We start from the raw sequence: 17,465 nt of genomic DNA, 5'->3' as shown, positions 1-17,465 counted from the left end.
TGGCAAATTGGATAAAGAGTCAAGACCCATCAGTGTGTTGTATTCAGGAAACCCATCTCACGTGCAGAGACACACATAGGCTCAAAATAAAAGGATGGAGGAAGATCTACCAAGCAAATGGAAAACAAAAAAAGGCAGGGGTTGCAATCCTAGTCTCTGATAAAACAGACTTTAAACCAACAAAGATCAAAAGAGACAAACAAGGCCATTACATAATGGTAAAGGGATCAATTCAACAAGAAGAGCTAACTATCCTAAATATATATGCACCCAATACAGGAGCAACCAGATTCATAAAGCAAGTCCTGAGTGACCTACAAAGAGACTTAGACTCCCACACAATAATAATGGGAGACTTTAACACCCCACTGTCAACATTAGACAGATCAACAAGACAGAAAGTCAACAAGGATACCCAGGAATTGAACTCAGCTCTGCAACAAGTGGACCTAATAGACATCTACAGAACTCTCCACCCCAAATCAACAGAATATACATTTTTTTCAGCACCACACCACACCTATTCCAAAATTGACCACATACTTGGAACTAAAGCTCTCCTCAGCAAATGTAAAAGAACAGAAATTATAACAAACTATCTCTCAGACCACAGTGCAATCAAACTAGAACTCAGGATTAAGAATCTCACTCAAAACCACTCAGCTACATGGAAACTGAACAACCTGCTCCTGAATGACTACTGGGTACATAAGGAAATGAAGGCAGAAATAAAGATGTTCTTTGAAACCAATGAGAGCAAAGACACAACATACCAGAACCTCTGGGACGCATTCAAAGCAGTGTGTAGAGGGAAATTTATAGCACTAAATGCCCACAAGAGAAAGCAGGAAAGATGCAAACTTGACACCGTAACATCACAATTAAAAGAACTAGAAAAGCAAGAGCAAACACATTCAAAAGCTAGCAGAGGGCAAGAAATAACTAAAATCAGAGCAGAACTGAAGGAAATAGAGACACAAAAAACCCTTCAAAAAATTAACGAATCCAGGAGCTGGTTTTTTGAAAGGATCAACAAAATTGATAGACCACTAGCAAGACTAATAAAGAAAAAAAGAGAGAAGAATCAAATAGATGCAATAAAAAATGATAAAGGGGATATCACCACTGATCCTACAGAAATACAAACTACCATCAGAGAATACTACAAACACCTCTATGCAAATAAACTACAAAATCTAGAAGAAATGGATAAATTCCTCAACACATACACCCTCCCAAGACTAAACCAGGAAGAAGTTGAATCTCTGAATAGACCAATAACAGCATCTGAAATTGTGGCAATAATCAATAGTTTACCAAGCAAAAAGAGTCCAGGACCAGATGGATTCACAGCTGAATTCTACCAGAGGTACAAGGAGGAACTGGTACCATTCATTCTGAAACTATTCCAATCAATAGAAAAAGAGGGAATCCTCCCTAACTCATTTTACGAGACCAGCATCATCCTGATACCAAAGCCGGGCAGAGACACAACCAAAAAGGAGAATTTAAACCAATATCCTTGATGAACATTGATGCAAAAATCCTCAATAAAATACTGGCAAAACGAATCCAGCAGCACATCAAAAAGCTTATCCACCATGATCAAGTGGGCTTCATCCCTGGGATGCAAGGCTGGTTCAATATACGCAAATCAATAAATGTAATCCAGCATATAAACAGAGCCAAAGACAAAACCCACATGATTATCTCAATAGATGCAGAAAAGGCCTTTGACAAAATTCAACAACCTTCATGCTAAAAACTCGCAATAAATAAGGTACTGATGGGACATATCTCAAAATAATAAGAGCTATCTATGACAAACCCACAGCCAATATCATACTGAATGGGCAAAAACTGGAAGCATTCCCTTTGAAAACTGGCACAACACAGGGATGCCCTCTCTCACCACTCCTATTCAACATAGTGTTGGAAGTGCTGGCCAGGGCAATCAGGCAGGAGAAGGAAATAAAGGGTATTCAATTAGGAAAAAAGGAAGTCAAATTGTCCCTGTTTGCAGATGACATGATTGTTTATCTAGAAAACCCCATTGTCTCAGCCAAAAATCTCCTTAAGCTGATAAGCAACTTCAGCAAAGTCTCAGGATACAAAATCAATGTACAAAAATCACAAGCATTCTTATACACCAACAACAGACAAACAGAGAGCCAAATCATGAGTGAACTCCCATTCACAATTGCTTCAAAGAGAATAAAATACCTAGGAATCCAACTTACAAGGGATGTGAAGGACCTCTTCAAGGAGAACTACAAACCACTGCTCAAGGAAATAAAAGAGGATACAAACAAATGGAAGAACATTCCATGCTCATGGGTAGAAAGAATCAATATCGTGAAAATGGCCATACTGCCCAAGGTAATTTACAGATTCAATGCCATCCCCATCAAGCTACCAATGCCTTTCTTCACAGAATTGGAAAGAACTACTTTAAAGTTCATATGGAACCAAAAAAGAGCCCGCATCGCCAATTCAATCCTAAGCCAAAAGAACAAAGCTGGAGGCATCGCACTACCTGACTTCAAACTATACTACAAGGCTACAGTAACCAAAACAGCATGGTACTGGTACCAAAACAGAGATATAGATCAATGGAACAGAACAGAGCCCTCAGAAATAACACCACATATCTACAACTATCTGATCTTTGACACACCTGAGAAAAACAAGCAATGGGGAAAGAATTCCCTATTTAATAAATGGTGCTGGGAAAACTGGCTAGCCATATGTAAAAAGCTGAAACTGGATCCCTTCCTTACACCTTACACAAAAATCAATTCAAGATGGATTAAAGACTTAAAGGTTAGACCTAAAACCATAAAAACCCTAGAAGAAAACCTCGGCATTACCATTCAGGACACAGGCATGGGCAAGGACTTCATGTCTAAAACACCAAAAGCAATGGCAACAAAAGACAAAATTGACAAATGGGATTTAATTAAACTAAAGAGCTTCTGCACAGCAAAAGAAACTACCATCAGAGTGAACAGGCAACCTACAAAATGGGAGAAAATTTTCACAACCTACTCATCTGACAAAGGGCTAATATCCAGAATCTACAATGAACTCAATCAAATTTACAAGAAACAAACAAACAACCCCATCAAAAAGTGGGCAAAGGACATGAACAGACACTTCTCAAAAGAAGACATTTATACAGCCAAAAAACACATGAAAAAATGTTCACCATCACTGGCCATCAGAGAAATGCAAATGAAAACCACAATGAGATACCATCTCACACCAGTTAGAATGGCAATCATTAAAAAGTCAGGAAACAACAGGTGCTGGAGAGGATGTGGAGAAATAGGAACACTTTTACACTGTTGGTGGGACTGTAAACTAGTTCAACCATTGTGGAAGTCAGTGTGGCGATTCCTCAGGGATCTAGAACTAGAAATACCATTTGACCCAGCCATCCCATTACTGGGTATATACCCAAAGGACTATAAATCATGCTGCTATAAAGACACATGCACACGTATGTTTATTGCAGCATTATTCACAATAGCAAGGACTTGGAACCAACCCAAACGTCCAATAATGATAGACTGGATTAAGAAAATGTGGCACATATACACCATGGAATACTATGCAGCCATAAAAAATGATGAGTTCATGTCCTTTGTAGGGACATGGATGAAATTGGAAATCATCATTCTCAGTAAACTATCGCAAGAACACAAAACCAAACACCGCATATTCTCACTCATAGGTGGGAATTGAACAGTGAGAACACACATGGACACAGGAAGGGGAACATCACACTCTGGGGACTGTTGTGGGGTGGGGGGAGGGGGGAGGGATAGCACTGGGAGATACACCTAATGCTAGATGACGAGTTAGTGGGTGCTGCGCACCAGCATGGCACATGTATACATATGTAACTAACCTGCACATTGTGCACATGTACCCTAAAACTTAAAGTATAATAATAATAATAAATAAATAAATAAAAAGAATATATTCTTCTTAGTTTGCAAACCATTGGGAGAAAACATGTGGTCTAATAATTTAATAGCATATCTAAAATAAAAAGGTTTCATCTTATAGCAACATGGAAAACCAAAGCAAATTTTAGGCATTCTATAAACTGAATACATTTTATACATTTCTAGTTTTGATTGCTTCAAAGTGAAGAAACCTGCAATTACATAGTTCTCTTTATACTTTTGCATTAACCAACAACATTCTCCAGAGGGCAGCAACAGGTTTATACTAAATAAATGAATTGATTACATTTACTATATTAAATATAGCAACCACTCTAGTACTGATCAGTTAGTAGCCAATAGATGATATATTACAGAAAGAGCACATGGTATAATACTGAAAATTACAAACTAAAGGTTAGTTGCACTGGATGATTGAAACAAAAATCTTTAGTTTATTTTGTGGATTAAGAAGTAACAATACATCTTCTAAAGTACTAGGCAGAAAACATAGAAATCAAACAACTTTTCAAAGAATTTCAGAGTGAGTAACTTTTATTTCTGTAGGTTATTTTTTAAAGAGTTATTTGCTGCATCAAACCCAAACAAATATTTACACAGTGGATTATTCATCATTTAGCACTAACTATATTTGGTATGTTAAAGTGTTGGCCAAAAGTAAACTGGATGGAAATTTACTAAGAACCTCTCTCCTGCATTTTCTATTTAGGATTTTGATTATACTCTCTACCCACACCAAACATCTAACTGTATTCTTTTCTGATATTACAAAGCTATTTAAGAGTCAAGATCATGACACTGTTAAATTCACATGCACTGGGCTATCAATGAGAATAATTTAGGGGTATGTGTGTGAATATGAGAGACAGGGTGAGAAAGACAGATGATTGAATAGCTTGAGAACATGGAGTAACACTGAAAGATCATCTGTTTTGTCTAGTTTACAAATATTTAAAAGAAATATGATCATGAAAATCTGTCTTGATAAGCTTCCTTTAGTGTGCTTCTAGCTCCTTCTAGAAATTTGGAAGTAAAATTTAACCAGAAGAAATCACATCTCCCTATGTTTTCCATCTCATTTAATAGCACTATCCTTGTCACTCAAGATACATAGTTAATATTTTCTCCCTTCTTCATCCCTTAGCTCTCATTTATCAATTCTATCAGTGCTACCTACACAAAAATCAATCTCCAAATCATCCCCTTACTACAGTAATACATAAAATGTCGCCTTCCAGTATCTAGGAACTCAAAATATTCTGTGTGAGAGAGAGAGAGCTATATCACCCTGACCATTAGTCAGGCCAATACTGTCCCATAAATTTTACCAGACAACACAGACATCTCTTTCTCTGGGAGGTCTGAAAATAAGTGACAGAAAAAATGGTAAGGGAAACCAAAAGGTCCCATCCTGCTTCTTAGCCCTCAATAAGTATCAAACTTTTTCCTTTTTCCTTATGCTAAAAGCATTAAACTGATCTTCAATATTTATTTTTATGTATCCAAATATTAGTATAATTTTTAAAGGTTCAAAGATAGAGTGAAATATGCTGTGCTCCAATAGAGTATAACAAAACAAGCTGATATAATAATCATCTCATGAAGCACTTTATTAGCCACATTTTTAGCTATGGATGAATTCCATTACTGTTACTCAAAATATTATATTCCTTTAAAAATTAGCCAGCTTCATTATGCTTTTTTACATGTATATTCCTGAGAAATATAAGCAGAAAGATTAAACATCAAATATTTATTTTTCTAAGTTCCAATTTTATTGAGAAGAATGAGTAATAATCACAACAAGTATTATGTATATAGATTTCCAATTTATTAACAAAAATGACTTGTAGGCAAAATCATGTCTCCTCATGCTGTTAAAATTTGCATGAACACTGAGTAGACATGATAGAAAATACCTGTGAACTGGTGGTAAGAGTTTAGGAACATGGTGTGATGGGAATAAATTATATGAATTATGTAAAGTAAATTATGTTATCTTACATGTTTCCCCAAATGGCCAGGCCACTGTGATGATGATATTTTGCAATAAGAAATGTTCTGTGAGTAATTCTACTAAAAGGGAAGGTGATGCAAAACTTCTTGTCTTGGACAAGATCAATCAATAACAGAAACTGAAAAACACAGCGAAACAACTCTAATGAAACTTTCTGATCTGCATATATGGAACTTTCTGATCTGTGTAATGGAACTTTTAAAGTTGCGTGAACACAAAAGAATGCTTATAAATTCAAGTTTTCAAATTTGTGAAGGATTGTGTTTTGTAAAATTTTTTAAAAATCACTTGTGAGATAATTGACGGAATAATTGACTAATTTTTAATGAGATTTTATAATATTTGCCTTGAAACTAGGTTTGATAATTTAAAGTGTTATACTTTATAATTATAATTACATTATTAATATAATTTATAATTATAATTACATTATTAATATAATTTATAATTATAATTACATTATCAATATAATTTATAATTATAATTATATTATCAATATAATTATAATTATAATTATATTATAATTATAATTATATTATTAATATAATTATAATTACAACCAACTTATATAATATTTGTGTGTTTATGTGTTACTTTGTGTAGTCATACATATTTATAATTTCGTGTCCAGAAAAAGATTGATTAACTTAAAACCAATTAGCTGTCTCAAGTATGAAGAGAAAATCACAGATTAAATCATAGAAATAAGATCAGGATCACTAGTCACTAAATACACACTCAGACCAATCTCTCAATCCTTTCTACAGTGTAAATCACAGACCTTTTCATGCCTTCTCTAAAGCACTGTAAAATCTTCAGACATCAATAACAGTAACTACAGTTGCTAAGACAAATGGGGGAGAAACATTAGTTTTCACATAATTTTTAATAGTACAATTTTACACAAGATATTGCAGAATAACCTCAATTAATGTGAAAATTTAATTAAGTATGAATACATACCATGAGTATTATATTTAATTCATGCCTATGAAATCTATGCTTATATGGCTATATGCCATGTGTCATACAGCATATGTCATCCAAAATAGTGTGAACAGTCCAAAACAACTGAACCAAAATCGAATCTCCACTGGAAATTTGGAAATAAATTGCAAACTATCAGAATCTGTATCACTCACAGAAATACTTAAAAGTCATTACCAATAATCACCTTGGAAGCAAAAGTAATTTTAAAAAATAAGTTAAAAACTATGGGACAGAGCAAGACGCCATCTCTGCAAAAAAAATCAGCCCCATGTGATGGTGCGGGCCTGTAGTCCCAGCTACTGCGGGGTGGGCTTGGGGACTGAGGTGGGAGGATGGCTTGAGGCCAGCAGGTGGCAGCAGCAGTGAGCCGTGATCGCACCACTGCACTCCAGTCTGGGTGACACAGTGAGACCCTGTCTCAAAAAATATTAACAAAATCAAAGAAAACAAGAAACTGTGGGGCACAAAGGCTGGCACGCATAAGGCTTTTTAAAGGTGTTGTATTAATACTAAAGGCAAATTTTTGAGCAGAAGAGCCATATAGATGTACTTTCCATGTAACATCCACAATCCTTGGCCAAGTCCTGGGTACAAAGTAATTGGCTGATTGATGGGAAGGTAGGAGATTTAAGGTGTGAAGTCAAACGATACTATCTAAGAATAAAGGAAGAGCTGTGTTTTTGCCCAAATTGTGCTTGGAGAGGATAGAAGCTTGCAACTTTATTGAAAACGCTTGCCTTGCATCCTCTAAAGCTAACCATTTATAATTCATTTTTACCATTACCTTTTCCACCCTTTGGCACTGAAGAAAGATTGGTCGTATTTCAATCACGTTTTCTGTTCTCACACTACTTTTTATTCTTTTTTTCCCAGACCTGGTTGAAGATAATATTGATGAGTCTTAAAAAAAAAAAATGCCAGCATTTCTACTCATGTTTTAACAAAAATTGGAGAGTCTAGATTCACCCATGAAAAGGTATAGTTTACACTAGATTTCTGGAAATTCCGTTAGCACATTATAATGATGCAGCATATTTTCTGTCAAACTGAAAGACTAAATTTCACACTACATTTTTTTAAATTGTAGAATAGACCACGTGTGATGGCTCACGCCTATAATCCCAGCACTTTGGGAGGCCGGAGTGGGTGGATTGCTTGAGCTCAGGAGTTCAAGACCAGCCTGGACAAAATGGCAAAACCCCATGTCTACAAAAAACACAAAAAATTAGCCAGATGTGGTGGCGTGTGCCTCTGGTCCCAGCTACTTGAGAGGCTGAGGTGGGAGGACCCCTTGAACTCAGGTGGTCGAGGCTGCAGTGAGCCCTGATCACATCACTCTACTCCAGCTAGGGCAACAGACCCTGTCTCAAAAAAAAAAGAAATTGTAGAATACAGTCAACTAGATCACTTCTGTCTCACTTTTTATAACAAAGCATTTAAAAATTGAATAAATGATAATACATATAGAAGTTTGATTTTTATCAATTTTCAGTGTTCAGAAATTATGACTCATAATTCAAATATTATCCCTCTAGTTATTATACCCAGTGAGCTTTTAGCAGATGTCTAAATCAAAAATGAATTAGCCATAAATGTTCAGATTAGTCCTGGGAAGATTATATTAATGTGGCACAGATTTACAATAATTTTGGGGGAGCTCATTTAATTCAAAAATTATCCTTAGGACTAATGAATGTTGTAGGAAGTTTTCCTTTCAACTTCAAATGTACTCTAGCGATTTTCTAATAAATCATACATTTGTCATACTAAAAACTCACCTTTGCTAATTATAGTCAAATCAGATAATTTTTATTATTTTGATAGAAAGTTTTTCAGTTATTATCATCAATGAAATTAAAGACTACTCTTCCACCAGTGATTATTCAATTTGAATGCAAGTCTAGGCTCATTACTTTTATTCCCTCTCCTCCAAGATAATGTTAAGTGGTTACTTAAACAGATTTACCTGTTCCTCCTATGCTTGGAATTCAAATGGAAAAAAAATTTATTTTCTCCTCATTTGTATTTACTAAATACCTCTGCTTGTGTTTGACATGTTCCATGAGCGTGATTATTGTTAAATTATGTGTGAATTCACACAACAGTTAATTCAAAATCTACAGCATATAAAATTATGTTTTTCACAGCTAGACCTATTCCATTTACATAAAATAATACTTTAAAAACATACACTTCCCAATTGATAGACTTAAAGTAGCTATTGCAAATCACTCTATGATGGTAGTAACAGACATGGAGAGAATTTGCCTTAGTGGGCAGAATGCCCAGCAATTTGAAACTGCTTTCTCCATAGGTGGTAGCAGAACTATCTGGGAATTATCTCAGTGTTAGTATGCACATAGCACAGCAAACTGAAGGTTTTCAAAGAGCAGAGCTAATGGAGCAAACCATATGCTAAATCTCTGTGTTGGAGACCAACTCCAACCGATCTGCAGGACCAAAAGCTGTATAATAGTAGTTTCATATATTCAAATATTTATCGATTGCTTATTACGTGCCAGGCACTATGCCAGATGCTGGGCATGTAGTAGTAAACAAGGTAAACCAGGCCCCTGCTCCAATGGAGCTTACATTCTAGCTGGAGATACAGAAAATAAACATTTAAACAAAGATGTAGGATAATTTCAAATCGTGATAATTGCTATGAATAAAATGAAATTGCATCATGAGATAAAGAGTGATTGGGGGAAATACATTAGATGGATCCATGTACATAGCCATAGCTTGAGGTTAGATATCTTTTAAATATTGTAATATACAAATAATATTTGCCAGCATTTGCCAGCTACTCTCCATCACAATATAAAATAGTTATTTTATACTGGTGAGTTAAGTACATGACAAGTGTCACTAATGGGAGCAGATCAAAATTTTCTGTTAATTTGATTTTAATTTTGCAAGCTAGAAAAACAAATCCTCTTTATCTTTTGTCAAGACACTTAAAAATCAATTTAGTTGCATACTAAAATACATTCCCACTTACATTTACAATGGTGTCTCTTCACCCACAAGCAATTCCCACTTCCCATTTCATTAGATTAAGAGATCACAAACTTTTCACTTTATAACAGGCTCTTCTGGTTGTGGAGGGTTCCAGCTGAGTCATGAAAAGTGAAAAGTTCAGTCAGTTGCCCAGATGTATTTATTGCCAAATAACACAGGGTACTTGGATACATCTGGACAGCCGAATGAACTCTTAACTCCTCGTCTCTCCAACAGCTCTTCCTTCTCAGCTTCAAGACATCCTATATAAAGGGGAAAGAAACAAACAAAAAGCTACTTCAAAGTTGAAGGGTCAGTTTCTGGTTTTGCTGTCTCATCTGGAAAAAAGAAGCGACTTCTGCTATTGTTTTATAACTTATTGATATAAAATATATACAACTCATAAAATGTAGAAATAGCTAGAAGTACCAGACGAATCTTGTTAAATTCAAATATGTCATGAATACAGAAAACTGAGACAACAAAAATTAATTTGCATAATGAATAATTTATATAATGTATAATTCATTCTATTCAACACCCCAGCCCTTAAATATGTGTGGTTAGCATAAAGGACATTAGACTGGGCAGTAGGAGACATGAGTTCTAGTCTTGACTCTTACCACTTACTTGATGTGTCACTCAAACTTTTTGAGCCTCACTGTTTTCATCCATGACACAGAAGTTGCAATAGAGGACCTCTATCCCTTTTTGCTCTGAAATGCTGTGAATTGGGTTTTCTTGCTACATTGTTGACATTATTCTACGCTGTTTTACAAACAAGATACTTCTAAATAGCTGAGTTTGGTTACAATTAAATCTTACTTGTTATTGCTAATTAAATATAAAACAGAGCATTCACCCAACAAAGCCTTTTGTTTGAAAGGAATGCGAAAGTGACTTTTAACTTGAGTATTCTCATAACTCAGCCTACATATCCCACAAATTAATATGTAGGTATTCTGTACCATGCCTTTATCTACTTCCTTAAATGAATCCTTAAATACATTTCTCATTCTTAAAGAGTTAGGAGACCACACAGACTCATAAAAATTTTAAACAAAATTGTTTATTGGTGATTTTCTTATTTTAAAAAATCTTCTGCCTAGAATATTTTACAGAAAAGTGAAGTATAAGAAGTAATGGCCAGTTTTGTAGCTATCTAAAGCTTGGCTTCTACTTTAGTGGTTTAATTCTCAGGTAGAATCTGTTTATGGTTTTGTGTACTCTTCTACCATTTTGTTTATTTATGGAGAAAAATAGTACTTCAGTTTGACAACTTTGAAAATAGTGTTTCCTGTCCCAGTTCTACAAACGTTATATCAGATGGCGTCAATATTTAGCGAAACTGATATGCCTATTTTATAACTCCCCTCAGTGTAATTAAAGCTAAAGTAACAGACCACAAATGACATGTAATATATTTTCACTTTTTAAATTTTCTAATTAGATTTGTGGAGAATTCTTCAACTTACCCTCTCAGAGTACCTCCTGTACAACTCAATTTATAAAATAAAACCTGTCAGAAAATTCGAACTAACAAATCTTCAAATCCTTTTGCTCATGACTCTGTGTGTGTATGTGTGTGTCTGTGTATACGTGTGTATGCACGTGTTTTGAGAGTGAGGAATGAAAAGAAAGGTGCTACAACTACACACATTTTATTATAACCACCATCCAAAGCACCATCATTTCATAATCATTTCATAATAATTCAAAGCCCTTTGAATGTTTGAATATTTTCCTTCACGTTTTTCAAGAGGGAGAAGTAACTTACCTAATATAAAAAATCTATGAACTATTGATCACTGAAATTTTAGATAAAATAACCCATTTATGAAACATAAGATGCTTCATACAACATCTGTTTTTACTTCTCACTGAAAGATTCTATATATAGAATTCAGTCACAATCGTTCCACTCACTTGAGTGCCGTGGAGACAGTTTTCTATCACACAGACTTGTTCTATAATATAGACCAATTGTAGCAATTTTGCTAAAATATCAACATGTTGTTCTACAGTTTTATCCAGTCTTAAAGTACATTTTAAAAAGAAAAAAATGAGATGTTTCTGAGACTATAAATAAAATTTGAGTATGGACTGGGGTATTAAATTAAGGAATTATTCCTAAAATTTTGGGGGGTGGTAATTGCATCATGGTTTTGCAGTAATATAGCCACAATTTTAGAAATAGTTACTGAAGCAATGTGAAATGATTTTAAATAATTCAACGAAGAGAATGGGAAAGAGAAAGGGATAGATTGGTTGCAAAATTTTAATAATTATTGAATCTGGACGATGGTGTTATGGAGGATCACTGTACTGTTGTCTCTATGACTGTTTATGTTTGAAAGGTTTTTAAAATAATTTATAACTACAAATGAGATATGCTTTTAGACTACATAGAATGAAAAATATAAAGTTTTGTCAAAGATAGAAGACTTCATTATTTTATACTCAATCCAGTTTTTATTTTTAGCATTTTATACATCACCAGTCCAGTTGTTAAAAACAAAAAGAAACAAACAAAAACATTATTCTAATTATCTCCTAAAATAATGATGATGTCTTTTCCATAGCAAAAAATTAGTCTTTCTTGATCATATAAAATGATTACAGACATCTTTCGTCTTTGATGACTTTCTCTCCAGTGGATGTTATGATAATACATTTTGAGAACAATGGTCTTTGGGTAAACCACATTTCCAATAACAATTTATTAAAGTCTTTGGATCAGTACCATCCCTTCCACTTAACAACAGCTGACAACAACATGAGCTCTCTCATCTAAGCTTTCCCTGGGGAGGTGCAATGATGATGATTCACTAAATATAGGCCATACCTCTAATTTGGCAAAGGTCTTAAATATCTTTCAGGACAACAATATGATTATTCAGAGAAAGGCAACTGACTGTAAATAAAGTTTTCTGACAGCTGCAGATATAATACGCATATTATGGCATTTAAATTTGTTATGAGTTTCTCTGTAAATTCAAAATTAGTTCCATCCTTCATGACCGGGTATAATTTTTCAAGATCAGGGACTAAATAGGTTGAAAAGTTGCATTGATTAAAGTATTCATTTCTCATTGGAAATCTCTGTTTGCTCAGGAAATTTATGAAAGACAGTGTATTTGGTGCAAATCACCACTGAGGTATGGTGTGACACCTTTGCCTTTCAGGTAATTTTACAGACCTTTTATATTATGCAATGAAATATGTTAAAGAGAATATTTTATTCTTTTCTCTCATTCCAGGGATTCTATATTTCATGAGATCACAGAAATGACATCTAAATAATAATGCTTTACTTTTCAAAACTGCATATGATGCTGACTAAATTATGCATTTGCTTAACAAAAATAGATTATATGCATCATCATGAACATTTGTTCTTAAGTAGTAAATCATAGGCAGCGTTGCTTCTTCTATTGCTACATTTTAAAAACTGTCACAAAGAGCCATTATTTTCTTTTGTTAATAACAACCAATATGCTTCTTTTATTGATATAAAGAATTGATACAAATCTTCTTTTATAAATAACAATTGCTAGGTTAAAGTTATAGGACCCTATTTTTTTAAATGCAGGTATTGTGTTTATGAAACAAAATCCACAAACAGTTAATGTCCACCTACTTTGTTCCAGGCACAGTGATAAAAGTTAGTTTTACCTCATGTTAACAGAAATGCATATTACAGAAAAAGAAATAGTGAAGTTCAAAGAGGTTAAGCTATTTTTTCTGATAAATGGCAGGATTCAGATTCTGAAAGCATGCTTAAGTGATTTTAAAAAAAACACATTTAGGAAGGCAGTATTAGCAAAGAGTTTATGTTTTCATCAAGGCATTGTTCACTTATTCAATGCATTTATTTAATGCCCAGTATGTGCTTGGTAATGTTCTATATACTAGGGATATATGAGTGAATAAGGCAAAGAGCTCTGCCCATGTAGAGGTTACATTCTTGTTCTCTCCATTAATTATCAATTTTTTCTTAAGTAAGAATTTATGGTAAAATAAATTAGTATAATGTCTAAATGTTTTCAAGCTTTTATTCATCTGTTCTGTAAGTAAAAGAATGAAAGATATGCGAGCTACTTTTGGCAAACTTTCTCAATCTTTAAGGTTACTGCCTAACATATTTGTGATTATATATTCATTACTATTCTCTATTCATACTTAATTTTTCTACAATCTGCTGATATTGGGGCACTGAAACAAAATCATTGTTATTGTATCATGAAAGATTCCTCAAGTTTTAAAGTCTTATTTTAAATTACTAAAATATTTTGGTCCAAATTAAAACCATCTGTATAGGCAAGCAACTAAGAAAACGAAAGCCAAAGATAGAAGAATTGGCAATATAACGCCTCCATAATCTAGCCAATCATATTATATTGCCTATACTTTAGGTAGGTTTGAAAAATTCTACAGCTTCCATAAAACACTTGCTACTCAGAGAAAGCCAGAAATCATTCTAAATGATCTTTACAGGTAACTTGCCAAAAATTGGGAAGTTGCTCTCATAAAACAAGTATCCAGCTCATGCCAATATCTGTGGAAACGTAGTCATTAGCCTCCCACACACCTTTTGGCCTGATACCTTGCATTCTGGCAGTAGAGAAGCTATTAGTAGAGGACTTCATAAAGTTCATGTCACTGAATCTGTCATTGTGATATACCCTGGGAAGTGCTACTGTCTCAGCCACCATCTGTTGCCCTAAGATAAATAGAAAAAGGAATAAAAAACTCCTCTCAGTTGAGTCATTCCTGTGGAAATGGCTCAACAAGAAAAAGTATTAAAAACAGATACATAATAATTGTTTCCATCTGCTGATTTATTATTATACACCAAGTGATGTGAGAAACACTCTATATTTTTTTCTCATTTAATCTTTACTATGAAAACAATGCAATGCCAGATTAAAAGATAAAATGAGATGTTGAATTACCACATAGAACTAATAAGTTATAGAGCAAGATTTAATTTTAGATGTGTTGCACTCCAATATCTGCATTTTTTCACTCCTCATCACTATCTCTTATAGTGGTTCTTTTATTTTTATAAGAAACTATAAATTTTTCCACATTAAACATTGTACCTGTCAATCTCTATGTCTAATAAGCATACTCTCATGAGCAGTATTGAAAGGGGGTACTTGAAGACCATCCAAGTTTCTGTTGCTTTGTGTAGTTTTGTTGTTTAGAGACGGGGTCGCACTATGTTGCCTCGGTTGGTATGGAACTCCTGGGCTCAAGCCATTCTCCCATCTCAGCTTCCTGAGGAGCTGGGACCACAGGCACATGCCACCGTGCAAAGTTCTAACTTTCTGTTTTAATAGTTAAGGAATCTGATCCAGAAGAGATAAATGACTTATTCAACGTCCTAATGTTAATTTTTGTCAGTGCCAAAATAAGAAGCCAGTCTCCTGCTTCTTTTCCAGTCCTTTGATTCTGAGCCTTACTGATAGCAAAAAGCCCGAAGAGTCACGGATGATCAGTGTCTCACTAGTTTATGCATAACTGTTAGGACAATTGTCTCATTGCCTCTCTTTAAGTGAAAGAAAATGAAGGAAATATCATAGACTACAAAATTAAATGCAGTAGAAAGCTACTTTGGAATGCATTTCTGAACACTTGGCTCTGCAAATATTCAAAGAAGGAACTCAGGCAGAAAGGCAGGCATGAAGAAAGGAACAAATGAAGAAGAAGAGGAATAAGAAAAGGAAGGAAGGAAGAAGAGAACAGAAGGAAGAAAGGCAAAGAAATCGTTGTCCTAAAATCTGTATTAATTCCTAGATGTCTGGAAGCCCTGCATAGTTATGTTATGTCTGCTGTTACAAGGACAAATTCTGGCAGGAATATGCTGGCAGGACTACTCTCAAACATAAGTTGTTTATGCAAAACTTTGTTAAATCTCACAGATGCTTTCTTGATCATTTAATTTACTCACAACAATAGCAGTGGAACAAAGCGATTTTTAAATACAATTAACACTTCCATGACTAGAGGAAAAATTTAAAGATGGCAATTTTGTTCTGTAGAAAAACATACCAATTTTTTATTCAAACAAGTAGTACAGAGATAATCCCATCAACCAATATTCCTAGATCATTATTTTACTATAGTTTGTGAATTTCACATAATTTACAAAATTCTGGACAGAATAATAATCGACTAGGGAGGTTTCAAATAGCGATCTTGATATCTGACAAAATAAATTTGAAGTTAAAAAAATAAGAGTGAAAAAGAAAGACACTTTTTAATGATAAAAGAAAGCCACAATTAACAACAAAGAAATAGCAGTTAAGAGTATCTCTGCATCCAATAACAGAAATGACTTTTATAAAGGAAAATCTAAAAAAGGTGGAAGAATACATTTATGGGTGCACCCTAATAATAGGAGAGAGCTTTTAGCTGTGGCTTACTATGATCAACCTAAGTGATTCACAAGATAGCACTGCCCTTGATATTGCTATCACTGTTTAATTGTATTAGTTGTTTTGAAAGCAATGACTTTTTTGAAGCAATAATGTATTCAACTATCATTTAAGATTTGCCAAAGAATGCCTTTTCTCTCTAAGCCATATAGTTAAGTAACCAGAGAAAGTCTTTGGTCCATTAAATATGAAGCTGAATAATAATAAAACTTAAAAAAAATGTAGTGTCTCCCTCTGTCACCCAAGCTGGAGTGCAGTGGCATGATCATAGCTCACTGTAACCTCGAATTCTTGGGCTCAAGCAATTCTCCCGCCTCAGCCTACCTAGTAGATAGGACTAAAGGCATGAATCACTATGCCTGGTTGATTTTTAAAAAAATTTTTTTAGCTACAGAGTCTTGTTATGTTGCCTAGGCTGGTCTTGAACTCCTGGCCTCAAGCAAGCCTCCCATCTTGGCCTCCCAAAGTAGGGCTGAGATTTACAGGTATCACCCACCACACCAGGCCAATACTAAAACTTTTGAGTCAGGAAACCAACTCTATGTTTCTAAACCTTCAGGTTAAAATGCATACAGTAATGGAATAAGTTGACTTTAATTGTCATTAATGGAAGACACATGTATGCTGCATTTGAAGGAGCATAGAACTTTGGGTTCCAAAGACAGAAAATTAAGTCCAACTTTCACTTCTTAGCTATGATATTTGGGTAACTTATTTAATCTTTCTGTGCCTTTGTTTAATCTGATATGTGGCCAAAAATTTGATAGCATGTGAAATTGCTCTTAAAAATCTAAATGATTAGCAAGTGCTAAAAAAAGGGGGTATGTTGATTTCATGAGTAAGTGAATTTTATAAAATTAGCCAATAGAATTATGTGATTATTTTGAGATTATGTTCAGAGTGACATGATTGGTAATGAAAATAGTTAACATTGATTACTTTCCTAATATGCAACTCTGATAATATATGTTTTTAACAAAACAACTCTCAGCAAAAATTTATTTTAACTGGATTTTTTACTTTGGCTTCATTAAAGAG

The 17,465-nt window shown here is 34.2% G+C and overlaps 1 protein-coding gene and 1 non-coding gene across 3 annotated transcripts in view; both read right to left on the bottom strand.

The window, feature by feature from the left end:
- The window catches only part of HTR2C (5-hydroxytryptamine receptor 2C), a 324,015-nt gene that overhangs the window by 185,571 nt on the left and 120,979 nt on the right, over positions 1-17,465 (bottom strand). The gene's annotated exons all lie outside the window — the stretch shown is intronic.
- On the bottom strand, positions 10,106-10,215 carry MIR1298 (microRNA mir-1298). Its single transcript, NR_106445.1, has one exon. It is a non-coding gene; the product is annotated as a microRNA mir-1298 (primary transcript).

Source organism: Gorilla gorilla, chromosome X (assembly GCF_029281585.2).
Source record: "Gorilla gorilla gorilla isolate KB3781 chromosome X, NHGRI_mGorGor1-v2.1_pri, whole genome shotgun sequence".
Classification (NCBI taxonomy): domain Eukaryota; kingdom Metazoa; phylum Chordata; class Mammalia; order Primates; family Hominidae; genus Gorilla; species Gorilla gorilla.
This window is presented reverse-complemented; position numbering and strand designations above follow the sequence as displayed.